Here is a 20,210-nt window from a genome sequence, read left to right as displayed (position 1 = left end):
TCACGGATGCCAATCTTGTGTGCATCCGTGTTCTTTCACTGACCCATTGACTTGAATGGGTCCGTGAACTGTTGTCCGTCAAAAAAATAGGACAGGTCATATTTTTTTGACGGACAGGATACACGGATCACGGTCTCGGCTGCAAAACGGTGCATTTTCCGATTTTTCCACGGACCCATTGAAAGTCAATGGGTCCGCGAAAAAAAAAAGGAAAACGGCGCAACGGCCACGGATGCACACAACGGTTGTGTGCATGAGGCCTTAAACAAACAGTCCACTACTCCACTGCACCAGCCTGAATTGTATTGTTGGCGGATAGCCACAACATTTTAATAATAATTTTAAGCGTTCTTCTGAGGCAGTAAACAAGACTTTCACATACAGGTGAAACTCGAAAAAATTTGAATATAGTGCAAAGTTCATTTATTTCAGTAATCCAACATAATCCAACATAAAAGGTGAAACTAATATATGAGACAGACTTATTACATGCAAAGCGAGATATTTCAAACCTTTATTTGTTATAATTTGGATGATTATGGCTTACAGCTTATGAAACTACAAAATCACAATTTTGAGGTACCCTTTGTTCAGGGGATATGGATTAATTAGATGACTAGAGTGAGACACTAAGCCTAGAATATTGAACCTTTTCACAAAATTCTAATTTTAAGCTGCATTAATGCAATTCCTTTTAATTTGCATTACTGAAATAAATGGACTTTTGCACGATATTCAAATTTTTCGAGTTTCACCTGTATAGGCCCCTGTATTTGCAGTTTTACAATAATGGAGGGTCCTCATACAGATCACAGGCAGGGTGGAATACCGTTTTTTTTGTTTTGTTTTTCTCTCAGCAAACATTTGTGTTTAGATTTTATATATATATATATATATGTATATATATATATACACACACACTTTAGTTTCACTTTTAACTGGGTCTGCCCTTTGATTGCCAATATTCATTCAATACAGGAGACTGTTTGTTTGGGGAGCTCTCACAGCGGTCCCAATCATCGCTCTAAGCCCTCGGCTACCTCTAGTAACTGAAAGCAAGGTGCTGTTTTGTAAAAAGGTGTTTCTGAAGGATTGAAGCCAGTTAGTGACCACCATAAAAAAAACACATGAAGGAGGAGGTCACTAAACGGGCTAAGCATGAAGATGGCTTCTCTTATATGTTTTTTATTTTTTGATGATTAACAAGATATTTAATGGTTGAAACACATATCACACTCTGAATATGAAAATGGCTTCTCTCCTGTGTGAATTCTCTGATGTATAACAAGAGCTGATTTACGGTTAAAACATTTCCCACATTCTGAACATGAAAATGGCTTCTCCCCTTTGTGACTTCTCTGATGTATAACAAATTCTGATTTCATCTTAAAACATTTCCCACATTCTGAACATGAAAATAGCTTCTCCACTGTGTGAATTCTCTGATGTATAACAAGATATGATTTACGGTTAAAACATTTCCCACATTCTGAACATGAAAATAGCTTCTCCACTGTGTGAATTCTCTGATGTATAACAAGATATGATTTACGGTTAAAACATTTCCCACATTCTGAACATGAAAATGGCTTCTCCCCTGTGTGAATTCTCTGATGTATAACAAGATCTGATTTCTGGTTAAAACTTTTTCCACATTCTGAACATGAAAATGGCTTCTCCCCTGTGTGAATTCTCTGATGTATGACAAGATCTGATTTACGGTAAAAACATTTCCCACAATCTGAACATGAAAATGGCTTCTCCCCTGTGTGAATTCTCTGATGTCTATCAAGACCTGATTTACTCTTAAAACATTTCCCACATTCTGAACATGAAAATGGCTTCTCCCCAGTGTGAATTCTCTGATGTACAACAAGATCCGATTTACGGTTAAAACATGTCCCACATTCTGAACATGAAAATGGCTTCTCCCCTGTGTGATTTCTCTGATGTACAACAAGAGCTGATTTAAATGTAAACCATTTTCCACATTCTGAACATGAAAATGGCTTCTTTTTTACGTGAGCCGTTTGATGTTTAGCACCTCTTCTGTGACTTTTATTCTGTGTTACAGTCTGTGATGAATCAGAAGATCGGACCTGTTTAAAAGAATCAAATGATGCATTGTTGCTGTGATTGGATGATGATATATCTTGCATATTGGCATGCTCTTCAAATCTTTCTCGTGTGATACCACAATCATCTACTTGAAAATCTGAAGATACCAGATGTTTTTCTAAGTTCCTGGTACAGTCATCTGCCAAGAACAAAACACATTTTATTATTGATGAATAAAATAAAAAAATTGTATTGAAGTTTTATAACTTTTTCATATAAAAATCCACAGAAAGTATAAGACATGGCACACAATTAAAATATCAACTGACTAAAACAGTGGTGGCCAAACAGACCACAATCTAATAGACCGGGGGCATAACTAGAAAATGCTGGCTCCCACCTTGAGCAAATTCCCTGCAACCCTCAACCAATCAGTCATTTAACCCCTTAAGGACCCATGACTACATGTACATAATTTCTTTGTGGGATTTAAAGACCCATGACGTACATGTACTTCATGGGGATTGGGCGGGGCAGGAGCTGCGCCCGCCCGATCAGCAGCAGGGGTCCGCCAGTCACTGATAGCCAGAGCCCTGCTGCATGCGCCGGCATTTTTGAAATCACCGATGCCGGCTCATTAACCCTTCATGTGCCGCGGTCAGCGATGGCGGGCGGGGATCGGCGCTGCCATCGGGTTCCCATGTTGCTGTGACGGGGACCCAATGGCATGAAAGGCATGCCTTCCTTAGGCATCGGGGCTGCCTTCCGGTGGAGAGCCTGTGAGATCCAGCACCCTGGATCTCACAGGCAGAAAGCTATATGAGTAATACACACTGTACTACTCGTACAGCCAATGCATTCCAATACAGAAGTATTGGAATGCATTGTAAAGGGGATCAGACCCCCAGAAGTTTAAGTCCCAAAGTGGGACAAAAAGTTAAGTGAAAAAAGTAAAAAAAAAAAATAGTTTTCACCCCAAAAAAGCTAAAGTTTCAAGTAAAAAAAAGGGTAAAACTTAAGTAAATAAAAAAAGTATACATATGAGCTATTGCCACTTCCGTTTATCACATGACAAACCCTCAGGTGAACACCGTAAAAAAATTAGATAAAAACTGTGTAAAAAAAACAAAAAACAAACAAACATTTTTTGTCACCTTACATCACAAAAAGTGTAATGGCAAGCGATCAAAAAGTCATACGCACCCCAAAATAGTGCCAATCAAACAGTCATCTCATCCCACAAAAATCATACCCTACCTAAGATAATCGCCTAAAAACTGAAAAAACTATGGTTCTCAAACTATGGAGAATAAGATCAATGAAGTTGAGTCTGTAATGGCATCTGAGAATATAGATATATATATATATATTTGTGGTCATGGCTACGGCCAAGAGGTATCCGAAGAACCCTAGGGAGAAAACAACGGGAACAACCTAACCCAGCTAGGCGTGTCTTAGCTGACCTGACTAAACGGCTTGTTGTGTGCCCTAAGCCATGATCGTGGGTAGGCCTATAAGTGGGCATACCCTGTGGAAATGAGAAGATAAGGGAGGGAGGGTGGGGCACCTGAAAACACACACCTGTGAGTGAGGGTGTGGCTCGTATATGAAGAGCCTCCGCCCCTCCCACAAATGCAGGCTGACTAATCAGCCTTACCAACTTGTGGTCATGGCTACGGCCAAGAGGTATCCGAAGAACCCTAGGGAGAAAACAACGGGAACAACCTAACCCAGCTAGGCGTGTCTTAGCTGACCTGACTAAACGGCTTGTTGTGTGCCCTAAGCCATGATCGTGGGTAGGCCTATAAGTGGGCAAAAACCAAGCCAAGTAGGGTAGAAAAGGAATTTGAATGGCATGTACAAACTAATCCCCAAGCCAACTGCAAGGCATCCGGAATCTAGAGCGAAAATTCGGGGTATGTGAGGCAAGACCAGTAGGAAACCTACAACCCATCTTGTGGATGACAAGGCCAGAGACATGATGCTCAATATTGCGGATACTGCACCAAAGCGGAATGGAGGACCGAGAATAAGTTGTGAAATGGATCATAAAAACCAACTGAAACTTGTAAAGTTTGGTTCTAGTGCGAGTACTGGCAATGCCCTAGCGTCAGGAGATCGTGGGACCAAAGCCTAACTGCCTAGACTATGCAGGAATGAGGGCCAAAAAGAACCATGTAGATAGGAAGAGAATCCTTGAATAGTTACCCAGACAACAGCTATCCGCGCTTTGTTCTACTGTGCGCCCCTGAGAATTGTTTTTACGCTTGAGACGTGAAGACCGACCTACTATCTGAATCTTCCGTGAGAAAATGCTGGACCTTGTCCAAAATCCGATTCAACGTGGTTGTAGGGAGTCGGAGGTTAGTGGGGCAAGAAGCTATTAAGCCATGATATACAAGATTCTGTCTATGCCCTCCCATGAGTGAGGGAATGCAATGCAATGAAGCTACTGGCGAAAATGAATTCCTGGTCGTGGTAACAAGGCAAAGACTTTGCGCAGGGACCTGGTTGACAAGATATGATCGACTACGATCAGAGACTGAAATGCTAGAGCGAATTGCCCTACTTGTTCTTCCTCTGGCAGGACCTGAACGAAAGCATGAACAATTAAAGAAAGACGAAATATCTGCGTAAGACATGACAATAATGCTGTAGGGCGAACCGGACCAGTTTGCGGTCAAAACATAAAATGAGCGATCAACATGGATTATTAGGAAATTAGGGAAGCAGGTATGTATGCGATACATAGGGGCCAAATCAGCCTAGATGCACAGATGGACAACCAACCAGGCAATCAGCCCAGCAGGTTTGAAAACAGTCGTCGGGCCCCCGAAGCCATGGGGCCGAAGCAGTCGTCGGCCCCCGAAGCCATGGAGCCGAAGCAGTCATCGGGCCCCCGAAGCCATAGGGCCGAAGCAGTCATCGGGCCCCCGAAGCCATAGGGCCGAAGCAGTCATCGGGCCCCCGAAGCCATAGGGCCGAAGCAGTCATCGGGCCCCCGAAGCCATAGGGCCAAAGCAGTCATCGGGCCCCCGAAGCCATAGGGCCAAAGCAGTCATCGGGCCCCCGAAGCCATAGGGCCAAAGCAGTCATCGGGCCCCCGAAGCCATAGGGCCAAAGCAGTCATCGGGCCCCCGAAGCCATAGGGCCAAAGCAGTCATCGGGCCCCCGAAGCCATGGGGCCGAAGCAGACGTCGGGCCCCCGAAGCCATGCGGCCGAAGCAGACGTCGGGCTCCCGAAGCCATGGGGCCGAAGCAGTCGTCGGGCCCCCGAAACCATGGATCAACATGGAGCGATCAACATGGATTATTAGGAAATTAGGGAAGCAGGTATGTATGCGATACATAGGGGCCAGCCTAGATGCACAGATGGACAACCAACCAGGCAATCAGCCCAGCAGGTTTGAAAACAGTCGTCGGGCCCCCGAAGCCATGGGGCCGAAGCAGGTCGTCGGGCCCCCGAAGCCATGGGGCCGAAGCAGGTCGTCGGGCCCCCGAAGCCATGGGGCCGAAGCAGGTCGTCGGGCCCCCGAAGCCATGGGGCCGAAGCAGGTCGTCAGGCCCCCGAAGCCATGGGGCCGAAGCAGGTCGTCGGGCCCCCGAAGCCATGGGGCCGAAGCAGGTCGTCGGGCCACCGAAGCCATGGATCAACATGGAGCGATCAACATGGATTATGAGGAAAGCAGGTATGTGTGCGATACATAGGGGTCAAATCAGCCTAGATGCACAGATGGACAACCAACCAGGCAATCAGCCCAGCAGGTTTGAAAACAGTCATCGGGCCCCCGAAGCCATGGGGCCGAAGCAGTCGTCGGGCCCCCGAAGCCATGGGGCCGAAGCAGTCGTCGGGCCCCCGAAGCCATGGGGCCGAAGCAGTCGTCGGGCCCCCGAAGCCATGGGGCCGAAGCAGTCGTCGGGCCCCCGAAGCCATGGGGCCGAAGCAGTCGTCGGGCCCCCGAAGCCATGGGGCCGAAGCAGTCGTCGGGCCCCCGAAGCCATGGGGCCGAAGCAGTCGTCGGGCCCCCGAAGCCATGGGGCCGAAGCAGTCATCGGGCCCCCGAAGCCAAGGGGTCGAAGCAGTCGTCGGGCCCCCGAAACCATGGGGTCGAAGCAGTCGTCGGGCCCCCGAAGCCATGGGGACGTTTTTTTTTTTTTTTTTAAGAATTATAACTATGAAAAGTGACATGAATAAGGTGCACGTGAATTAAACCATGAGCCTGACCGATGTGGCAGGCGATACCCAAGATAAACTACGTGGCCTGAATAACATGCAAGGCAAAATATCGTTAGGAACGAGAACTGACCGACGTGGAAGGTGACCCCAATAGTTCAACTGCATGACCTGAAAAGACGAAGGGAAACGTGACAGAAAATGGAGATAATAACGGACATTAACTAAAATTAATAACATAAGTTGGTAAGCAGGTAAAGATATGAGTCATTCAAAAGCATAGCTGCACAGGTGGACAGACAACCATTGGTCAGACCCCTGAAGCCATGGGGCTGAAGCAACCACCAGGGGCCCATGGGGCCGGGCAGCCGTCGGGATGCGAACCTTAGAATTAAGGACGGCTGGGGAAAAGATTGGGCCTTAACCCAACGGGTTTAGTAAGCAACCGGGACTCGATAACCTAGAAAGACAAAGACATAGACTCGCATAACCTCCAACAGAAACCTGGGAAACTAACCAGCCTACAACCATGTCGTACCCTTAACAAACAAAACATGAAAAGCGGTCAAGGGGCCCCCGGAGCCATGAGGCCGGATCGGTCATAGGGCCCCCGAAGCCAGAGGGATGACGTTGCGGTGACGATAAGTAATTAAAACGTAAGCCGGACCTGATGGCATATGAAGCTACTTGAATGATTGGATTAGCTAGAAGGTGGCCTAAGGAACATGACTGCCAACAGGCGTTAAAAATATAGATATTAGTAATCCGAAGCACGTGCATACATAAAACACTAACCACCGTGAACCATAAACGTATACATGAAATGCCTGGGGCATTGCAAGTTCGCTAAGAGAAGTCTCTTATCGTGACAAACAAATGAACAGCTTGTGAAAACATAGCAGGAAACGTACTCCTATCGGCCCACTGACCTCCGCTGAGGAGCTGTTTGGTGAACTGGGGCAGGAGACCAGTCTGAGTGAATACGAACCAGAAGTAAAAGGAGACCAGTCTGAGTGAATATGAACCAGGATTAAACAGAAACTAGGCCTATGGAATGTGACAGACCACGAGGAAGGGAACGTAAGCCTGAAAAGAACGCAGTTATGTTTGTCAGGAGATAGGTACCAGAGCGGTGGGTGCAGACTGCCCCGGTGAGATTGAGCAAAACCATGACGTAGCAATGAACAGGAGAATGCAGCTTTGAGTGGGAGCAGAGTACAACACATGATGTAACAACAAATGGGTGAATGCAGCTTTGGATGCGAGTGGTACCTAAAAACATGGAATAGGCGCAGCTCTGAGTATGGGTAGCGCATGAAAAGCATGGTATAAAGCAGACGTATAAATGCAACCTGAAAGTGAGCAGAGTATTGACGTGATGCGAAAGCAGACATGTGGACGCAGCTCTAGTAGTGAAAGGAGTATAGGACAAGATGTGTAAAGCAGACATGCGGACGCAGCTTTGGATGTGAACGGAATATTAACTTGATGTGACCGCAGACATGGAAAGCGGCTTTGGTGAGTGGGGTATACAACCTGGTGTAGTAGTAGAAGTGTGAACACAACTTTGGGTATAAGCAGAGCATGAAAATTGGTATAAACGCAGCTCTGGTTGTGAGTGGAGCAAGGTGGGAACACCAGGGTGGTGCATCCAGAGCATGAAAACGGATTAACAGTAGCAGCTATGGCTGTAAGCCGAGTATACAACATGTAATAACAGGCATGTAATACGGATCCGGCTGTCGGCTGGGGACGGAGTGAGATGTAACAGCCAACAGGTGAGCGCAGATTGAATGTGAGACCAATCTGAGTGAATACGAACCAAGAGTAGAAAAGTGCAGTACAGTAAGGACGTGCGGATGCAGCATAAGACATGAAATAAAAGCCGAAAGTGTAAATGCCGCTCGAGATAACAGCAGAGCATGAAAGTGTGAGATTGTGGATAAGCTCTGCCTGTATATTTATGTTTAAATTGTACTGGAGCTGTCATTTGGCATTCCGGCCACTAGAGGCCGCTGTTTTGCAGCACAGTCAGCATGCTTCTGGGTGAACCAGGAAGTAATGACCTGACATGGTGGAAGGATTGTGCTGTGAGGGACTGAATCCGATTCCATCCTGGTTTGCGGATGTCCGGCAGTGACTGGGCACTCAAAGGAAGGAGAGTATCTGCTGTCCCCTGTCAGGATCCAGCTCTTTGAAAGAGAGTATGTCCCAGGAAGACCAGTTCCAGTGTATGGACAGAAAACCTTAGCATCAAGCAAGGCCGCACGGTTGCTGAGAGCTTGGTGGCCATCCCGGGTAAGCGGCATCCTAGGGCCCAGAACGGACGCAGGTCAGTACACCTGATTACCAATTGTACCTAACTGTTTGGCGCCTAAAGTAACAGAGACTAGCCTAGGCCTTGTATGCGCTAGTTAGATAGGGTTATAGCTGTGTTAGGCCTTACTGTACTGGACTGCAGCGCAGTAATTGACTTGCAGGCTCTGCTGCGTCTGCCACCTGTTAGTTGTGTCTTCTATAGCGGCACAGTACGACTTGTAGGCTCTGCTGTGTACGCCAGCAGGCTAGGCCTGTCCCTCGGACAGGGATGGTGACTGTGGGCCTGGGGTATTACTTATACTGTTTGTACTTGTGTTAATACTGTTTCCAAAGTAAAGTTTATATTTTTGCATATAAAGCTGGTGTCAGTGTTGCTTCCATGTCTGTGACTTTGCTGTATCCTGGGGAGCCCACGCCGGTACACGGCTTACGAAAGTGAAATACATGAAGTTTAAAGATGGTGGTAGCGGGGGGAAAAGGGGGGGGGGGGGTAGACACATGGCAAGGAACAGCTACAGCAAAAGGCCTAAACAATAAACGCTGCGTCCGATCTCCAAACATGACGTCAGGTGCAGCCCGGGTAACTCTTACTTCAGCCGGATTGATGTAAAGAAACTTTCATACAAGACGAACGAAGCAAAGATTTATAGGAACCAACTCTTATTACCAACAAACAAAAATGAAAAGCAAATGGAAGTATTTAGGCCCAAACGAGCAAACCTGAGGTAGAAGATTCTGAGGCGAAGCCTCCCGTTCGCTAGCAAAGTCGGATCCGACCGGCCTGGAGAGAGACGGCCCCGGCCCAACCTACTTACGTAGTATGGCGCGTGCATGCTATGGTAGCAGAGAGCAAAAAAACAAGCTCTATTCTGGCTCCATGCTGCAAAGAAAGAATCCTACCACCAGAGAAGCTAGTGTGCTAATGGCACCTGAAAACACACACCTGTGAGTGAGGGTGTGGCTCGTATATGAAGAGCCTCCGCCCCTCCCACAAATGCAGGCTGACTAATCAGCCTTACCAACATATATTTATTTTGAATATAGATTTAGTGGCTGTTACTGAGACATTGTTCAATGGGAGTAATGACTGGTATATAACAATACCAGGGTTCTCTCTATATAGAAATGACAGAAAAGGCAAGAAAGGAGGAGGGGTGGGCCTGTATGTGAAAGATAGCATAAAATCTAATTTAATACAAGTTAGCAAGACCAATTGTGAGTCAGTTTGGGCTACCTTGCAGCTTAATAATCATAAGGTAACTCGTGTAGGTGTGATATATAGACCACCTAGCCAAGTCAAAGAATTAGGGATGATCTACTAGTTGAGGAAATAGCTAAAATGATCATTATGGGAGACTTTAATCTTCCTGATGTAAACTGGAAAACCAAAATAGCTACCACTGTGGTACTCAACAGAAGTGGCCAAAATCATTAAAAACAAAAAGATAGCATTTAGTAATTATAAAAAATAAAAATGAGGATGACAGGCAAATTTATAAGATTAGGCAGAGAGAGGCCAAACAAGTTATAGGAGCTTCTAAAGCACAGGCAGAAGAGAAATTAGCTCAATCAGTGAAAAAAGGCAATAAGACATTCTTCAGATACATAAATGAAAAAAGGAAACTAAAACAAGAAATTAATAAATTAAAAACAAAAGAAGGAAGGTATATGGAAGAAGATAAAGAACTAGTTGACTGCCTCAATGAAAATCTGTTCCGTTTTTACAAAGGAAAATGAAGGAAAAGGACCTCAGTTAGGCCTCATGCACACGACCGTTGTGTGCATCCGTGGCCGTTGTGCCGTTTTCCGTTTTTTTTTCGCGGACCCATTGACTTTCAATGGGTCCGTGGAAAAATCGGAAAATGCACCGTTTTGCAGCCGAGGCCGTGATCCGTGTATCCTGTCCGTCAAAAAAATATGACCTGTCCTATTTTTTTGACGGACAACGGTTCACGGACCCATTCAAGTCAATGGGTCCGTGAAAGAACACGGATGCACACAAGATTGGCATCAGTGTCCGTGATCCGTGGCCGTAGGTTGCTTTCATACAGACGGATCCGAAGATCCACCTGCATAAAAGCTTTTTCTGATCTAAGTTTTCACTTCGTGAAAACTCATTTCCGACAGTATATTCTAACACAGAAGCGTTCCCATGGTGATGGGGACGCTTCTAGTTAGAATACACTGCAAACTTTGTACAAGACTGCCCCCTGCTGCCTGGCAGCACCCGATCTCTTACAGGGGGATATGATAGCACAATTAACCCCTTCAGGTGCGGAATCATATTCCCCTGTAAGAGATCAGGGCTGCCAGGCAGCAGGGGGCAGACCCCCCCCCCTCCCCAGTTTGAATATCGTTGGTGGCACAGTGTGCGCCCACCATCGCCCCCCCCTCCCTCCCTCTATTGTAATAAATCGTTGGTGGCACAGTGTGCCCCCACCATCGCCCCCCCCCCTCCCTCCCTCTATTGTATTAAATCGTTGGTGGCACAGTGTGCCAACCACCATCGCCCCCCCCCTCCCTCTATAGCAGTAACATTGGTGGCAGTGAGCGGTCTCCCCCCATTCCCCCCCCCTCCCCCATCATTGGTGGCAGCGGAGTTCCGATCGGAGTCCCAGTTTAATTGCTGGGGCTCCGATCGGTAACCATGGCAACCAGGAAGCTACTGCAGCCCTGGTTGCCATGGTTACTTAGCAATAGTACAACAGTAGAAGATTCATACTTACCTGCTTGCTGCTGCGATGTCTGTGAACGGCCGGGAGCTCCTCCTACTGGTAAGTGACAGTTCTTTAGCAATGCGCCGCACAGACCTTTCACTTACCAGTAGGAGGAGCTCCCGGCCGTTCACAGACATCGCAGCAGCAAGCAGGTAACTATGAATCTTCTACAATTGTACTATTGCTAAGTAACCATGGCAACCAGGGCTGCAGTAGCGTCCTGGTTGCCATGGTTACCGATCGGAGCCCCAGCGATTAAACTGGGACTCCGATTGGAACTCTGCTGCCACCAATGATGAGAGGGGGGGGGAATGGGAGACCGCACACTGCCACCAATGTTACTGCTATAGAGGTAGGGGGGGCGATGGTGGTTGGCACACTGTGCCACCAACGATTTAATACAATAGAGGGAGGGAGGGGGGGCGATGGTGGGCGCACACTGTGCCACCAACGATTTATTACAATAGAGGGAGGGAGGGGGGGCGATGGTGGGCGCACACTGTGCCACCAACGATATTCAAACTGGGGAGGGGGGGGGGCTGCCCCCTGCTGCCTGGCAGCCCTGATCTCTTACAGGGGAATATGATAGTACAATTAACCCCTTTAGGTGCCGCACCTGAAGGGGTTAATTGTGCTATCATATCCCCCTGTAAGAGATCGAGTGCTGCCAGGCAGCAGGGGGCAGTCTTGTACAAAGTTTGTAGTGTATTCTAACCTGAAGCGTCCCAATCACCATGGGAACGCCTCTGTGTTAGAATATACTGTCGGATCTGAGGTTCACGAAGTAGCTCATATCCGACAGTATATTCTAACATAGAGGCGTTCCCATGGTGATGGGGACGCTTCAAGTTAAAATATACCATCGGATTGGAGAAAACTCCAATCCGATGGTATAAAAGAACTCCAGACTTTACATTGAAAGTCAATGGGGACGGATCCGTTTGAAATGGCACCATATTGTGTCAACATCAAACGGATCCGTCCCCATTGACTTGCATTGTAATTCAGGAAGGATCCGTTTGGCTCCGCACGGCCAGGCGGACACCAAAACGACTTTTTTTTTCATGTCCGTGGATCCTCCAAAAATCAAGGAAGACCCACGGACAAAAAAACGGTCACGGATCACGGACCCCGTTTTTGCGGACCGTGAAAAAAAACTGTCGTGTGCATGAGGCCTTAGGAAAGAAGACTAATGAATCTTTTGATGCATGTGTCTTTACAGAGGAAGAGGTTCTAAGTCAGCTGTCTAAAATTAATACAAATAAGTCACAGGGGCCTGATGGGATACACCCAAAGCTATTAAAAGAGCTTCCCAGAACATTGGAAATTAGCAAATGTTGTGCCCATTCACAAGAAAGGTAGTAGGGAGGAATCAGGCAACTATAGGCCAGTAAGCCTGGCATCAATAGGGGGGAAATTAATGGAAACCATTGAAAGATGAAAAACAGCATGGGTTTACTTCAGGGAGATCATGTCAAACTAATCTTATAGATTTTTTTGATTGCGTGACTAAAATAGATGGCGGAGGTGCAGTAGACACCGCTTATCTAGACTTTAGTAAGGCTTTTAACCTCTTCAGGATACGTGACGTACCGGTACGTCATGATGTCCTGGTACTTAAGGACACATGACGTACCGATACGTCATGTGTTGTTCCGATCACTGCCGCCCGGCTAGCAGTGATCGGAACAAGGTGCCTGCTCAAATCATTGAGCAGGCACCTAGGCTAAATGCGCGGAGGGGTCCAGTGACGGCGATCGCAACAAACCGCAGGTCAATTCACCTGCGGTTTGATGCGCTTTTTGCCGTTTCTGACCCCGCGGTCCCTGACCGCGGGGATCAGAAACTGTATAGTGCCCAAAATATATATTTTTTCCTCCCCCTGCACCCCTGAATGATATTATGTGGGCGGGTGGTGCAGGGGGAGGGTTGCGGGCGGTGCGGGAGGCGGGATTGCGATCCCCCGCCCGCCTCCCCTTGAATAATCGTTGGCGTCTAGTGGGTGTACCAGGGTGCCAGCCCATTGCTGGCACCCTGGTATAAACGGCTGACATCGTTGATGCGATGTCAGCCGTTGAACCCTTTCCATACAGCGGTCCATACGGACCGCTGTATTGAAAAGGTTAACAGCGCAGGGAGCTCCCTCCCTCTCCCATCGGAGGGCTGCTGTGCCTTTGCAGCCTCCCGATGGAGAGGGATAGAGCCCCCAGGCAGCCCCCCGAAGCCCCGTCCTCGCCCTTCCCCGTCTGCAAAGTTGTGGCAGACGGGGAAGGTTCCCATGGCAACAGGACGCCTGCTCAGGCGTCCTGCTGTCCATGGTGCTGAACAGATCTATGCTAAAGACATAGATCTGTTCAGTGTAAGTAAAATACAGTACAGTACTATATATTGTACTGTATTATACAGACATCAGACCCACTGGATCTTCAAGAACCAAGTGGGTCTGGGTAAAAAAAAAAAAAAATGAAAAAAAAAAAATTCCCTACACATGTTTGGTATCGCCGCGTCCGTAACGACCTGATCTATCAAACGGTCATGTTACTTTACATGAACAGTGAACGCCATAAAAATAAAAAATTAAAAACTATGATGAAATTGAAATAAAAGTGATCAAAAAAGTCGCATGTACGCCAAAATTGTAACAATCAAACAGTCATCGCATCCCGCAAAAAATGAGACCCTACTTAAGATAATCGCCTAAAAACTGAAAAAACTATGGCTCTTAGACTATGGAAACACTAAAACATTTTTTTTTTTGTTTCAAAAATGAAATCATTGTGTAAAACTTACATAAATAAAAAAAAGTATACATATTAGGTATTGCCGCGTCCGTATCGACCGGCTCTATAAAAATATCACATGACCTAACCTGTCAGATGAATGTTGTAAATAACAAAAAAAAAAAAAACTGTGCCAAAAAGGTATTTCTTGTTACCTTGCCGCACAAAAAGTGTAATATAGAGCAACCAAAAATCATATGTACCCTAAACTAGTACCAACAACACTGCCACCCTATCCCGTAGTTTCTAAAATGGGGTAACTTTTTTAGAGTTTCTACTCTAGGGGTGCATCAGGGGGGCTTCAAATGGGACATGGTGTAAAAAACTAACAGTCCAGCAAAATCTGCCTTCCAAAAACCGTATAGCATTCCTTTCCTTCTGCGCCTTCTGTGTGTGCCCATACAGCAGTTTACGACCACATATGGGGTGTTTCTGTAAACTACAGAATTAGGGCCATAAATAATGAGTTTTGTTTGGCTGTTAACCCTTGCTTTGTAACTGGAAAAAAATATTAAAATGGAAAATCTGCTAAAAAAGTGAAATTTGGAAATTGTATCTCTATTTTCCATTAAATCTTGTGCAACACCTAAAGGGTTAAAAACGTATGTAAAATCAGTTTTGAATACCTTGAGGGGTGTAGTTTTTTAGATGGGGTCACTTTTATGGAGTTTCTACTCTAGGGTTGCATCAGGGGGGCTTCAAATGGGACATGGTGTCAAAAAAACAGTCCAGCAAAATCTGGCTTCCAAAAACCATATGGCGCACCTTTCACTCTATGCCCCGCTGTGTGGCCGTACAGTAGTTTACGGCCACATATGGGGTGTTTCTGTAAACGGCAGAGTCAGAGCAATAAAGATACAGTCTTGTTTGGCTGTTAACCCTTGCTTTGTTAGTGGAAAAAATGGGTTAAAATGGAAACTTAGCCAAAAAAAATGAAATTCTAAAATTTCATCCCCATTTGCCAATAACTCTTGTGCAACACCTAAAGGGTTAACAAAGTTTGTAAAATCAGTTTTGAATACCTTGAGGGGTGTAGTTTATAGAATGGGGTCATTTTTTGGTAGTTTCTATTATGTAAGCCTTGCAAAGTGACTTCAGAGCTGTAGTGGTCCCTAAAAATTGGGTTTTTGTAAATTTCTGAAAAATTTCAAGATTTGCTTCTAAACTTCTAAGCCTTGTAACATCCCCCAAAAAATATATATCATTCCCAAAATAATTCAAAACATGAAGTAGACATATGGGGAATGTAAAGTCATCACAATTTTTAGGGGTATTACTATGTATTACAGAAGTAGAGAAACTGAAACTTTGAAATTTGCTAATTTTTGTTAAATTAGGTATTTTTTGGTGCAAAAAAAAATATTTTTTTGGACTTCATTTTACCAGTGTCATGAAGTACAATATAAAGGAAAGACCGGCACTCACTTTTTCTTCAGAAAATTTTCGCTCTTTATTCGCCACATATCAAATGTTCAGTGACGCGCGTTTCGGCTCTGCTGCGAGCCTTTCTCAAACCAATGGCATACAACAAAATCAAGCAGTATACATGATTTAAATAGACCGCCACAGCGGAAGTGACATCAAGTAGTCATGGTGATTTAGACAAACAAATGGAATGAAAAGAAAAAAAAAGGGCAGAAAGGGGAGGGGAAAAAGGAAAAAGAAAAAAGAACAAGGTAACAATTTGGACAATCAGATACACGTGAGAAGCGCCCAACCGCAACAGCATCAATGAAAATAGTGACAATTGTAGATTCCTATGAGATTCTCTAGATAATCATAGTGGCTTGCAGTTCAGATGATGCGGTTGGGGAGTTCCTCACGTTTTCTGTAAAAATACAAAGAGACAAAATATAAACTTAATATACACTTAAAAAGAACGGAAAATTACAGGAAGCTATGGAGATCATACTCCCGGTTTAACCCCATGGGTTCTAGTGTCTGGAGTGTATGAATCCAGTAGGATTCACGCTTCTTTAACATTTTCAACCGATTGCCACCTCTTCGAGGTTGTTGTACCTGCTCAAGAATTTGAAAGCGCAATTGCGCAATATTGTGCTTACAGCGATCAAAATGGTAGGGGACCGGTAGAAGTAAATTATTTTTTCTTATGGTGGACTTGTGCTTAGAGAAGCAATCCTTCATCCGCATAGACGTTTCACCTATATATAACAATCCACAAGGGCATTTGAGTAAATATATGATGAAACTGCTGTTACATGTGAAGAGGCCTCGAACTGGAAAGCGCTTGCCTGTGTGGGGATGTGTGAAGTATTCCCCTTTAATTACACTTGAACAGTGTATACACCCTAGGCAAGGGAATGTGCCCTTTCTAGGAGTAGATAAAGTCTTCTGGCGCTTCTCAGTTTGAGCACTGCCCACATCTGCCCTCACTACCATGTCGCGAATGTTTTTGTTACGTTTGTAACACAATAAAGGAGAACTTTTAAATTCCTCAATAGAGGGATAAGCTCTGGACAAAATATTCCAATGTTTAGAGAAAATAAAACGACACTTGTTAACCCATGGATGGAATTTGGTAACGAATGGTATACGTGACCCCCTGGACTCCTGTTTAGGGGTCAAGGAGGTAACCTTACCCCTCTCACTATCCAGCAGTGCGGTGGGATACCCTCTATTCTCAAATCTCATAGACATTTCAATTACCCCACTCCCAGTTTCAGAGGGTACGTAGGATTGTTTACAATACTGAGGTGAAAGAAAAACGTCTTGATGAAATGTCTATGAGATTTGAGAATAGAGGGTATCCCACCGCACTGCTGGATAGTGAGAGGGGTAAGGTTACCTCCTTGACCCCTAAACAGGAGTCCAGGGGGTCACGTATACCATTCGTTACCAAATTCCATCCATGGGTTAACAAGTGTCGTTTTATTTTCTCTAAACATTGGAATATTTTGTCCAGAGCTTATCCCTCTATTGAGGAATTTAAAAGTTCTCCTTTATTGTGTTACAAACGTAACAAAAACATTCGCGACATGGTAGTGAGGGCAGATGTGGGCAGTGCTCAAACTGAGAAGCGCCAGAAGACTTTATCTACTCCTAGAAAGGGCACATTCCCTTGCCTAGGGTGTATACACTGTTCAAGTGTAATTAAAGGGGAATACTTCACACATCCCCACACAGGCAAGCGCTTTCCAGTTCGAGGCCTCTTCACATTTAACAGCAGTTTCATCATATATTTACTCAAATGCCCTTGTGGATTGTTATATATAGGTGAAACGTCTATGCGGATGAAGGATCGCTTCTCTAAGCACAAGTCCACCATAAGAAAAAATAATTTACTTCTACCGGTCCCCTACCATTTTGATCGCTGTAAGCACAATATTGCTCAATTGCGCTTTCAAATTATTGAGCAGGTACAACAACCTCGAAGAGGTGGCAATCGGTTGAAAATGTTAAAGAAGCGTGAATCCTACTGGATTCATACACTCCAGACACTAGAACCCATGGGGTTAAACCGGGAGTATGATCTCCATAGCTTCCTGTAATTTTCCATTCTTTTTAAGTGTATATTAAGTTTATATTTTGCCTCTTTGTATTTTTACAGAAAACGTGAGGAACTCCCCAACCGCATCATCTGAACTGCAAGCCACTATGATTATCTAGAGAATCTCATAGGAATCTACAATTGTCACTATTTTCATTGATGCTGTTGCGGTTGGGCCGCTTCTCACGTGTATCTGATTGTCCAAATTGTTACCTTTTTCCCCTCCCCTTTCCCCTCCTTCTTTTTCCTTTTTCCCCTCCCCTTTCTGCCCTTTTTTTTTTCTTTTCATTCCATTTGTTTGTCTAAATCACCATGACTACTTGATGTCACTTCCGCTGTGGCGGTCTATTTAAATCATGTATACTGCTTGATTTTGTTGTATGCCATTGGTTTGAGAAAGGCTCGCAGCAGAGCCGAAACGCGTGTCACTGAACATTTGATATGTGGCGAATAAAGAGCGAAAATTTTCTGAAGAAAAAGTGAGTGCCGGTCTTTCCTTTTGCTTGTACCTGGACTTTGGCCCTGGACTCGTGCACCACGCCTTCAAACGGAGTGCCGGCTGATCCTTGTTGAAACATGAAGTACAACATGTGACGAAAAAACAATCTCAGAACGGCCTGGATAAGTCAAAGCGTTTTAAAGTTATCAGCACTTAAAGTGACACTGGTCAGATTTGCAAAAAATTGCCTGGTCCTAAGGTGTAATAAGGCTGTGTCCCTAAGGGGTTAATACTGTCCCACATAGAAGGCTTATCAATAAAGTGCAGTCTTTGGGCTTGAACTCCCAAATTGTTGAATGGATTAGCCAGTGGCTGAGAAACAGACAGAGGGTTGTAGTCAATGGAGTATAGTTAGACCATGGTCTTGTTACCAGTGGGGTACCTCAGGGATCTGTTCTGGGACCCATATTGTTTAATATCTTTATCAGCGAAATTGCAGAAGGCCTCGATGGTAAGGTGTGTCTTTTTGCTGATGACAAAGATTTGTAACAGGGTTGATGTTCCTGCAGGGATACACCAAATGGAAAAGGATTTAGGAAAACTAGAGGAATGGTCAAAAATCTGGCAACTAAAATTTAATGTTGACAAGTGCAAGATCATGCACCTTGGGTGTAAAAACCCAAGAGCAGAATATAAAATCTGTGATACAGTCCTAACCTCAGTATCTGAGGAAAGGGATTTAGGGATCATTATTTCAGAAGACTTAAAAGGTAGGCAGACAATGTCATAGAGCAGCAGGAAATGCTAGCAGAATGCTTGGGTGTATAGGGAGAGGCATTACCAGTAGAAAGAGGGAGGTGCTCATGCCGCTCTACAGAGCACTAGTGAGACCTCATTTGGAGTATTGTGCGCAGTACTGGAGACCACATCTCCAGAAGGATATTAATACTTTGGAGAGAGTTCATAGAAGAGCTACTAAACTAGTACATGGATTGCAGGATAAAACTTACCAGGAAAGATTAAAGGACCTTAACATGTACAGTACAGACAAAAAGTTTGGACACACCTTCTCATTCAAAGAGTTTTCTTATTTTCATGACTATGAAAGTTGTAGAATCACACTGAAGGCATCAAAACTATGAATTAACACATGTGGAATTATATACATAACAAAAAAGTGTGAAACAACTGAAAATATGTCATATTCTAGGTTCTTCAAAGTAGCCACCTTTTGCTTTGATTACTGCTTTGCACACTCTTGGCATTCTCTTGATGAGCTTCAAGAGGTAGTCACCTGAAATGGTCTTCCAACAGTCTTGAAGGAGTTCCCAGAGATGCTTAGCACTTGTTGGCCCTTTTGCCTTCACTCTGCGGTCCAGCTCACCCCAAACCATCTCAATTGGGTTCAGGTCCGGTGACTGTGGAGGCCAGGTCATCTGGCACAGCACCCCATCACTCTCCTTCATGGTCAAATAGCCCTTACACAGCCTGGAGGTGTGTTTGGGGTCATTGTCCTGTTGAAAAATAAATGATGGTCCAACTAAACGCAAACCGGATGGAATAGCTTGCCGCTGTAAGATGCTGTGGTAGCCATGCTGGTTCAGTATGCCTTCAGTTTTGAATAAATCCCCAACAGTGTCACCAGCAAAGCACCCCCACACCATCAGACCTCCTCCTCCATGCTTCACGGTGGGAACCAGGCATGTAGAGTCCATCCGTTCACCTTTTCTGCGTCGCACAAAGACACGGTGGTTGGAACCAAAGATCTTAAATTTGGACTCATCAGACCGAAGCACAGATTTCCACTGGTCTAATGTCTATTCCTTGTGTTCTTTAGCCCAAACAAGTCTCTTCTGCTTGTTGCCTGCCCTTAGCAGTGGTTTCCTAGCAGATATTTTACCATGAAGGCCTGATTCACACAGTCTCCTCTTAACAGTTGTTCTAGAGATGTGTCTGCTGCTAGAACTCTGTGTGGCATTGACCTGGTCTCTAATCTGAGCTGCTGTTAACCTGCGATTTCTGAGGCTAGTGACTCGGATGAACTTATCCTCCTCAGCAGAGGTGACTCTTGGTCTTCCTTTCCTGGGGCGGTCCGCATGTGAGCCAGTTTCTTTGTAGCACTTGATGGTTTTTGTGACTGCACTTGGGGACACTTTCAAAGTTTTCCCAATTTTTCAGACTGATTAACCTTCATTTCTTAAAGTAATGATGGCCA

At 45.1% G+C, this 20,210-nt stretch overlaps 1 pseudogene; it reads right to left on the bottom strand.

The window, feature by feature from the left end:
- LOC122940390 overlaps positions 1 to 20,210 on the bottom strand; it is a 1,294,760-nt pseudogene that overhangs the window by 183,658 nt on the left and 1,090,892 nt on the right.

The sequence above is a fragment of the Bufo gargarizans genome, chromosome 6, assembly GCF_014858855.1.
Source record: "Bufo gargarizans isolate SCDJY-AF-19 chromosome 6, ASM1485885v1, whole genome shotgun sequence".
In the NCBI taxonomy this organism is placed as follows: Eukaryota; Metazoa; Chordata; class Amphibia; order Anura; family Bufonidae; genus Bufo; species Bufo gargarizans.
This window is presented reverse-complemented; position numbering and strand designations above follow the sequence as displayed.